This window comes from Mastomys coucha, unplaced genomic scaffold, assembly GCF_008632895.1.
Source record: "Mastomys coucha isolate ucsf_1 unplaced genomic scaffold, UCSF_Mcou_1 pScaffold22, whole genome shotgun sequence".
Lineage (NCBI taxonomy): Eukaryota > Metazoa > Chordata > Mammalia > Rodentia > Muridae > Mastomys > Mastomys coucha.
In genome coordinates, this window is record NW_022196905.1 from 144426466 (window position 1) to 144435103 (window position 8638).

General features: G+C 43.4%; 1 pseudogene across 1 annotated transcript in view; it reads left to right on the top strand.

The window, feature by feature from the left end:
• LOC116104722 overlaps positions 1-4429 on the top strand; it is a 14186-nt pseudogene extending 9757 nt beyond the window's left edge. The window contains exon 2 of the transcript XR_004123951.1: positions 3605-4429. The product of XR_004123951.1 is annotated as a serine/arginine-rich splicing factor 5 pseudogene (transcript). The remainder of the gene's footprint in view (positions 1-3604) is intronic.
• The last annotated feature ends 4209 nt before the right edge of the window (positions 4430-8638 follow it).

Here is an 8638-nt window from a genome sequence, read left to right on the forward strand (position 1 = left end):
CTATGTGTATAAGGGGGCAGAGTTTGCCTATGTGTATAAGGGAGTGGGGTTTGCCTATGTGTGTAAGGGGGTGGGGTTTGCCTATGTGTATATGGGGACGGTGGTCACCTGTTTGTGTATAAGGAGTAGAAGCCAGAGTGTGCCTTCTTTGGGTGCCTTCTATCTTGTGTTTTTTATACAGGGCCTTTTCATTGCCCTGGAGCTAGATGATTAGACTAGACTGGCTGGCCTGGGGATCTGCCTTCTTTGCCTCTACAGTGTGGGGGTTATAAGCACATGATACTGCCTCTGGATTTTTTTAATGTGGATTCTGGAGATCAAACTAATATCCCCATGCTTGGGTAGCAGGTGCTTTGCCAATGGGCCATCTCCCTTCTTTTGCTCTTGATGTGATGTGGATAGGACATACTGCTTTTATGTAAATATAGCATGTCACATGCATTAGAAGTAATGGTTATTGCTTCTATCAGAGCATCAACCTAATGCATGCAATGTGCTATGTTTACACTTTTCCGAAGTCGGTCGTTGGTGGGACTGACAGGACGTGACTGTGAGAATTACAGGAAAACTCGGTCATTTCTGACTGTTGAGCAGTATCCTATCACACTCAAACATATGCTCCTGTAGCCTTCATTAATTGTCTTTGTTCATCTCCCTGAATGTGATGCCAGATGGAACTGGTTTGATTCTGTCCCATTCTGTCTTTTCCAGCAGCTGCTGTGGACCAAACCATCTTCTTAAGAGATCATGTCTCCCCTCAGCTTGCCAAACTCTTTTTGGGTGAAAAGGTTTATAATTTTCCCTCCTGAACATGTTCCAGTTGCATCATTGTGCTCATCAAAGCATGATGGCCCACCTGATGAGGGGTACAGTGTGGGCAAGAGCAGGCAGTGATTACTTTCTTTCTGGTGACTTGCTTCTCTGACCTTATTATAGTGACCAGTATTGACATCATATTTTTCATCCCCGCACAACATTTTGACCAGGATGTCTGTCTTTCTCACCCATGGTTCTGTCAAAGCCACATCTCCAGTATCAACTCTTGTCATCCATTTCAATCATACCTACTCAGCCTCCCAGAGATGGTCCTATTTTTCATCCTCTGAGACTTAGCTCATGGCATCAGCTCCTGGAAATTTCTAACATGAATCCTGCCATTTCTGTGACTTGGATGTTGATGTTTTCCCCAGAGATCCATGTATGAAGTTATTGGTCCCTGGATGGTGCTACTGAGAGATGTTATAGAATATTTAGGATGTTAGGGGATCACCTTAGGTCATAGAAAGCATGCAAAAGGATAATGAAATTTAGATTTCTCTTCTTTCTGTCTTTGGCTTCCTGGTCATGAGGCAGGGCAAGAATTCTTCAGACTACTCTGTCATGTCCATGTTCAATTTAGTGCCACCTATGATCCCAGACCAAGCTAATGCCAAAGGTCAAGCTATTAGTTCGCAACTTTGATTTGTATAAATCTCTATCAAGGTCTTGGCTCAGTAAATTGATTAAAAGTGCCAAATTAAAAATGGAGAGCAGAAAAAGAGATTTTATTCAGTATGGCTACATTGAGAAGAGAGACAAAGAGATACAGTGAATATCCATGTACATCTTCTAGGTCCAGAAGGGAGATTAAAGATTAACTAGATGGCTGAGAATCTCTACATCTAAACAATCCTGATCAAACTGTCTGCCCACTGTTGACCCACCCACTGTTGACCCACCCACCAAACCATTGTCTGGGCTTCAGTCAGACCACTGTAAGGTGGTCTGACAAGTTGTTCCTCTCAGAATGAGATCCCTAAGGAAATCCCTACTTCTTTGGGGTCTATTGTTTCAACAGTCTGATGGTTAGATTGACAGACACAAGTGTCTCTTTAGAATGTTTTCATTCCTACCAGCCTGGTTACGACAGGAATCCTGTGCCTCTAAACACACACCAAAATCAAGAAAGATTAGGAAGTGCTGAATTGTATACTAAAGCTCTCACCCCAGTCTTTTACATCCTTAATTTCTGTTAATCTCTATGGGCCAGGCACATCAGGAGTTTAAAACCATGGTCATGTATAGCAGATCCTCTCTGAAGTAGGTGCAATGCAAAGTCGCATTGTAATATGCAAAGTAGATGTACTATGGATGCAAGACAGAACAATCCATCTTCTTAAGGTCACTCAGGAAGAAATGAACCAGAACTTGGTCTTCTTGACCTCAAACCCCAGTTATCCTTACTGAACGTGACGCTTCTACTTGCTTTGAGCAACATGTTTCTTCCAGGTCAGTTTTGCTCATGGAATCTGGGAGGGTCAGGGCCAAATTGTGGAGACAGCTTAAAATCCTGTCTGGTCATTCTCAGTGTATTTTTCTGACTCACCCTCACGGGATTTGAGTGCCACAAGGTCCATAATTTCTGAGACCTGACCTGAGGATTGCTTTTGCCAATGGGAGGTGTTTTGTTCCATGCCAGATGTTACTGCATGCCAGATGTTACCAAGTTCTCTCTAGCTTAGAAATCTTGTTATGTGTGGCTACCACCTTAATCACCAATATAGTTGGTCAGAGGCAAGTTGGCTGCACTGAGCAAGTGGCAAGACCAAAGGAAACAAGGATTGATGTGTTACTCGGGTTGAATGTCCAAGTACAGGTTACGTGTCTGCTGTCAGGTTTCTCAGGGAGTGTCTGTGTTGAAGAACAAAGTGTTCTTTTGCCAGGGCAGGCATTCATTCTCACATGTGGGTTTTAGGAAGAAAAACAACAGAGCCCACTGATGAGAAGGGGATAGCTCCAGGAGGCTCCCTGGAGCCAATGGGTCCCAGCTGCCAAGGAAGCTGCTCCCCTCCAGCCTAGAAGAGCTTACCCGTTTTCCTGTGGGTGCCTAGCCTCACATTTGTTTTGACCTACAGCTGTGTCTTTTTCCTTATCAAAAATCCATTCTTAAAGATTCACTTTACTATTTTAAGTTATGTGTATATGTGTGGGGAGGGGTGTGGGCATTTGAGGGCAGGTGCTGTGGAAGACCAGAGCTCTCAGATTTCCAGCTCAGGTGCCCTGGGAGACCAATATGTGCTCTTAACTACTGAGCTGCCTCTCTAGACCCTCAAAGTCCACTTTTAAATAGTAGCCACAGTGACTGTGGATTCTCAAGGCCTCCTAAACAGGAAAATGGCAGGGATTCAAGGGAAAGAGGTGCTTCGTCCTTAGTTACATTCAAATGGATTCAAAGTAAAACGTGTGAAAGAAAGTCTAAGGTGCTTTGGATTGCCCATCCTTCAGGCAGAGCCAATGCTATAATCCGCTGTGGCAAAGTAATGGACTGCCTTTCAATATTAAGACTGAAAGCAGGCTGGTGAGATGGCTCAGTGGGTAAGATCACTGACTGCTCTTCAGAAAGTCCTGAGTTCAAATCCCAGCAACCACATGGTGGCTCACAACCATCAATAATGAGATCTGATACCCTCTTCTGGTGTGTCTGAAGTCAGCTACAGTGAACTTATGTATAGTAATAAATCTTGAGAGGAGTTGAGTTCGTGTGTGTATGGAGGCAGACAGCCGCGTCACAGACTACGAACCTCTCCGGGTCTCAGGCATCACAGACCCTGTCCAGAAACACTAGCCGGGCATCTTGAGTGGCTGTCGGATGTTCATTGGGAGACTAAATCCAGCAGCGAGGGAGAAAGTCATGGAAAGATTCTTCAAGGGTTACGGATGGATCAGAGATATTGATTTGAAAAGAGGTTTTGGCTCTGTGAAATTTGAAAACCCAAGGGATGCGGATGATGCTGTTTATGAACTTGATGGGAAAGGACTTTGTAGTGAAAGGGTTACTATTGAGCATGCTCCGGCTCAGTCTCAAGGTGGAAGAGGTAGAGGACGATACTCCGACCATTTTAGCAGTCGCAGACCTCGAAATGATAGACGAAATGCTCCACCTGTAAGAACAGAAAACTGACTGATAATTGAGAATTTATCCTCAAGAGTCAGCTGGCAGGATCTCAAAGATTTCATGAGACAAGCTGGGGAAGTAAGCTTTGCGGATACACATCGACCTAAACTAAATGAAGGCGTAGTTGAGTTTGCCTCTTAACGGTGACTTAAAGAATGCTATTGAGAAACTTTCTGGAAAGGAAATTAACGGGAGAAAAATTAAACTAACTGAAGGCAGCAAAAGGCACAGGTCAAGAAGCAGGTCACGATCTCCGGCCAGGAGTTTCCCTAGGTCCCATAGCCGATCCTGTTCTCATAGGAGCAAGTCTTACAGCCGATCAAGGAGCAGGAGCCGGAGCCGAAACAAGTCCCGTTCTGGTAGTAGGTCTCCTGTGCCTGAGAAGAGCCAGAAACGAGGTTCTTCAGGTAGATCTAAATCTCTCCAGCATCTGTGGCTCGCCAGAGGTCCCGGTCTCTGTCCAGGTCCAGATTGACAGTGGCAGTTAAACTGTAAATAACTTGCCCTGGGGGCCTTTTTAAAAAACAAAACAAAACAAATTCCCAAACCATACTTGCTAAAAATTCTGGTAAGTGTGTGCTTTTCTGTGGGGTGGAATTTGGAGGGGGTTGGGCTGGATTTGTTTGTAGATGTGGACCACCAAGGGGTTGTTGAAAACTAATTGTATTAAATGTCTTTTTATTAAGAAAAAAAAAAAGACAGGAAGCACATTGGGCCTGGAGAGTTTGCTCATCAATCAAGAGCATGTGCTACCTTGTACATGCTTGCTTCTCAGTACCCATGTTAGGCAGCTCACAACACCCATAAATCCAATTTCAGGGGATCCAAGCCTTCTTGCTTCTGTGGACACTTGCATTCACATGCATAAAACCCCTAAAACACAGACAGACAGGCATGAAAGTAAAAATAAATTAGTTAATTAAAACATTTAGAAAGGCTGGACTGAGGTGGGTGTGGTGGTACACACCTTTAATGCAGATACTTAAGAGGCTGAGGCAGATGGATCCCTGTGTATCCAAGACCAGCCTGGTCTATGTTGTGAGTTCTAGGACAGCCAATGCTACACAGTGAGTCTGTACCTTAAAAACAACCTAAAAGGCCAAAAGTATGACTACATTTAGAACAAAGGGTCACCTTATTGAAAAAAAGGAGCTATCAAGTGACTTAAGCAACAGAAGCATATTGCCTCACAGCTCTGGATTCTGCAAGTGCGGTACAATCAGGTTGGATCCTGTGAGGATCGTGGGAAGGATCTATCCCGGGATCCCTTCTCTCCATCCTTGCCCATGGCTGTCATCTCCCTTTCTCTTCACACAGTTTTCCTGTTCTCTTATATCTTTCTCTCCACATATTCTCTTGCCCTAAGGCCATGAGACATCCTGGGTGAGAGTTCACACTATCAACTTTACTTTAATGTTGTTACTCTTCTAAGGACCCTGTCTCCAAGATGTGGGTTATTGGAGCTTCTTGGAAACGTGGAGGGAGTAAATCTTACTATTGCAAAACATCATCTTCTAATCATCTTTGCCTCCTCTGCACCAGTTATAATTCTTTTGTGACATTGTTGGCATTTTTAGTTTCCTGCTTTCTTGATTAAGTTTAGGAGAAATTCATGTAATTTTTTTCTCATTCCAAAGAGCTGTTTTAATTTTTATATCCTTTTATATTTCCAAGACTTTCTTATTAACTTTTATCTCTCTGTGTGTGTGTGTGTGTGTGTGTGTGTGTGTGTGTGTGTGTGCACATATGCGTGAGCGTAGATATACTGAGGACCAAACCTAGGGCCTGGTGCATACTGGATATGTAAGTGCTCTCTCTACCACTGAATGCCATGTCTAGCCCTACTCTTGAGTTTTGTATTAAATGTTCAGGCTTATGAACTGACTTTAGACTCTGACTTAGACTGTAAAGGACACAATGACCACATGCGCGTGTGAGTCAGGACACCTAGGTTCAGATGTTACCTCTGTCCATCATTTCTTGAGACTATGATAAAAGAAAAATAAAGTAAGACCATTGAACAGTTCCAGGCTCATCACTCCAGTAAGTCACTTCTTAGGGATAATTATAATAGGAGCTTAACTATTTTACATTTAATAACTTATTTATTTAGCATATATGAGGTGTTTGCCTACATGTATGTCTGTGCACCATGTGCATGCCTGGAACTCTCAGAGGCCAGAAGAGGATACTGGATATCCTGGAACTGAGGTTACAGATGATCGTTACCCGTATGAGTGCTGAGAATCAACCAAAGTCTTCCAGAAGAGCTGAGAGTGATATCAACCACTGAGCCGACTTCCCAGTCCACTAAAATCATATTGAAATGAAGCTTTTCAAACAATGTATCTTCTCTATGAGCCTCATGAGCGCATACACCCCATACCTAGGAACCTAACACAACTTTGAGCCTCTTGCTGAAGGGCCATGCTAAACATGACATTACTGGCAAACTGTGGAATCCATGTCCCCAAATAGGCCATAGAAATGACACACGTTTGTGGTATAAGAGCTAACACAAGAACTATGAATTGCAGTTATATGCTTGAAAGAGTCCTGACGCATCTCTAACCCTCATCAGAAAAGTTTCTTTCTGCAGTGGACAGAGACTTACAACTGGCCAACATGCAAAGAACAAGAAACTGTAAAATGCTGGGACCTAACTGTAATTAATATCTGTATCACAACCCTGTCTCTCAAGACACAGGGATGGGTCACTGTGAACACATTTATTAAATTCCACTTACCAGGGAATTTCTACAGTCAATAAATTCATATAAATGAAACGTGAAAACTGGATATCCATATGCAGCTAGGGCAGTAGTTCTCGACCTGTGGGTCCAGAACCTTTTGGGTCAGTTTGTAACAATGAAAATACATCCTGCATATCAGATATTTGCATTATGATTCATAACAGTAGTAAAATTGCTTTTATGAAGTACAACGAAATAATTTTATGGTTGGGGGGTTACCCCAACATGAGAAACTACATTAAGGTGTGTGTGTGGGGGGGGGTCACGCCAACATAAGAAACTTCATTAAAAGGTCGCAACCTTAGGAAGGCTGAGAACCACTGCTCTAGAGATTTGTCTCTTATTTTACACAAACAGCAACTCGGAACCATGGGAAACTTTAAGACATGGTAGAGGAAAAGTGGGAAACACACTCCAAAATATAAAGGAAAGGTCCTTCTGAACCAGTCTCTGGTTACTCAGAAAATGAGACCAGTTATCAACAGATGAAACACACACCCCAACCCCCCCAAACTAAAAATCTGTACAACAAAGGAAACAATTGAGTGAAGAGTTTTGAATGGGGGCATATCTTTACCAGCTGTACATCTCATTGATAGCTAAATAAACATCTGAGACACATTTCATTGTTACAAACTGATACACAAAGAACTCAAAAGACTGATCTGAAAGAAAACAATCCAAATGTAAAGGTGGATCCAGTTGCTTGTCAACAGAAGACCTGGTAAAGCTGAAACATATTCAACACCCTCCACCTGCCCCAGGAATCTTGGAATTGAGAACAGTAAGTATGGGACCAGCTCCCTGCCAAGCCCTACCTGTCCTGGACCATGTAACCATGTCACCCCACAGAGAGGACCATGACAATTGGTCATGGTAGCATAAAACCCTGGAGTTGTCCAAGCTAGTGAGGCATCTAGATAGGCCCCGAGTGTTTAGCTAATGAGTTCCCTTCCTGGGCATCCTTTCCCACAAAAGGTATTTAATCTCAGGTTCACCCTGAGTAAGGTGAATGCATTCACATATGCTATAAAATAAAGCAGTTTGGACAAGCAAGGACCATCTACTTTATCAAGGATTTCCACAGAGGAGTCCTTCGTCATAATAGCCATGCCTAAATCTTCAGGAGAAGGCCTCTCTTGAAGCCCCTTCATACTTTCAGCGCTCACTCAGAACCAAATCAGATCCCACCCCATTCCAGACTCAGCCATCCCCTTCCTGCCTGGTGGAAGCACCAGAACCCACAGCCCCTATTCTTAACTTGCCACGATCCTCAGCAGCATCTGGGTACACACCAGATTGAGAACCACAGCATCCATTCCAGATCTCACTATTTCTCACTCATAAGAACACTGGCTGGGGCCCCTATCACGGACTGTGTTCTGCCTCCCCTGTGCAGCTCTGGCACTCTGGGACCCTAGCAGGGAGGCTGACACAGCCCAACAGTTGCTGAACAGTAAGTTTTCAAAGGAGGAAATGCAAATGCCCAATACATATTTTTAAATGTGTTCAACATTGCTGCACTTCCATTATTAGCCAAGAAAACAAATGGCAGCAAATGCTAGAGGGTATGTGGGGAAGGAGAAACAGTTGTTTGCCCTTGGAGGATACAAACTGACGTGGCCATTGTGGTAATCAGTGTGGAAGGTTCTCAACACACTAAAACTAGGCTTATCAAGTGACCCAGCTCTGCGTACCACTCCTGGGAGTTTGTCCAAAGGGTTCTACATCCTACCACAGAGATACTTGCTCATCAGAGTTCACTGTTCAGTGTTGCTCATGCCACAGTAGCAAGGAAACGGAGCAGCCCATCAGTTCTTCAAATGATGGATGGATAATGGAACTGTGGTACATACACAAAAAAGGATTTTATCCAACCATAAAAAAAGTGAAATTATTCAGTCTGCATGAAAATAGATGGAACTGCAAAATATCATATTCAGTGAAGTCA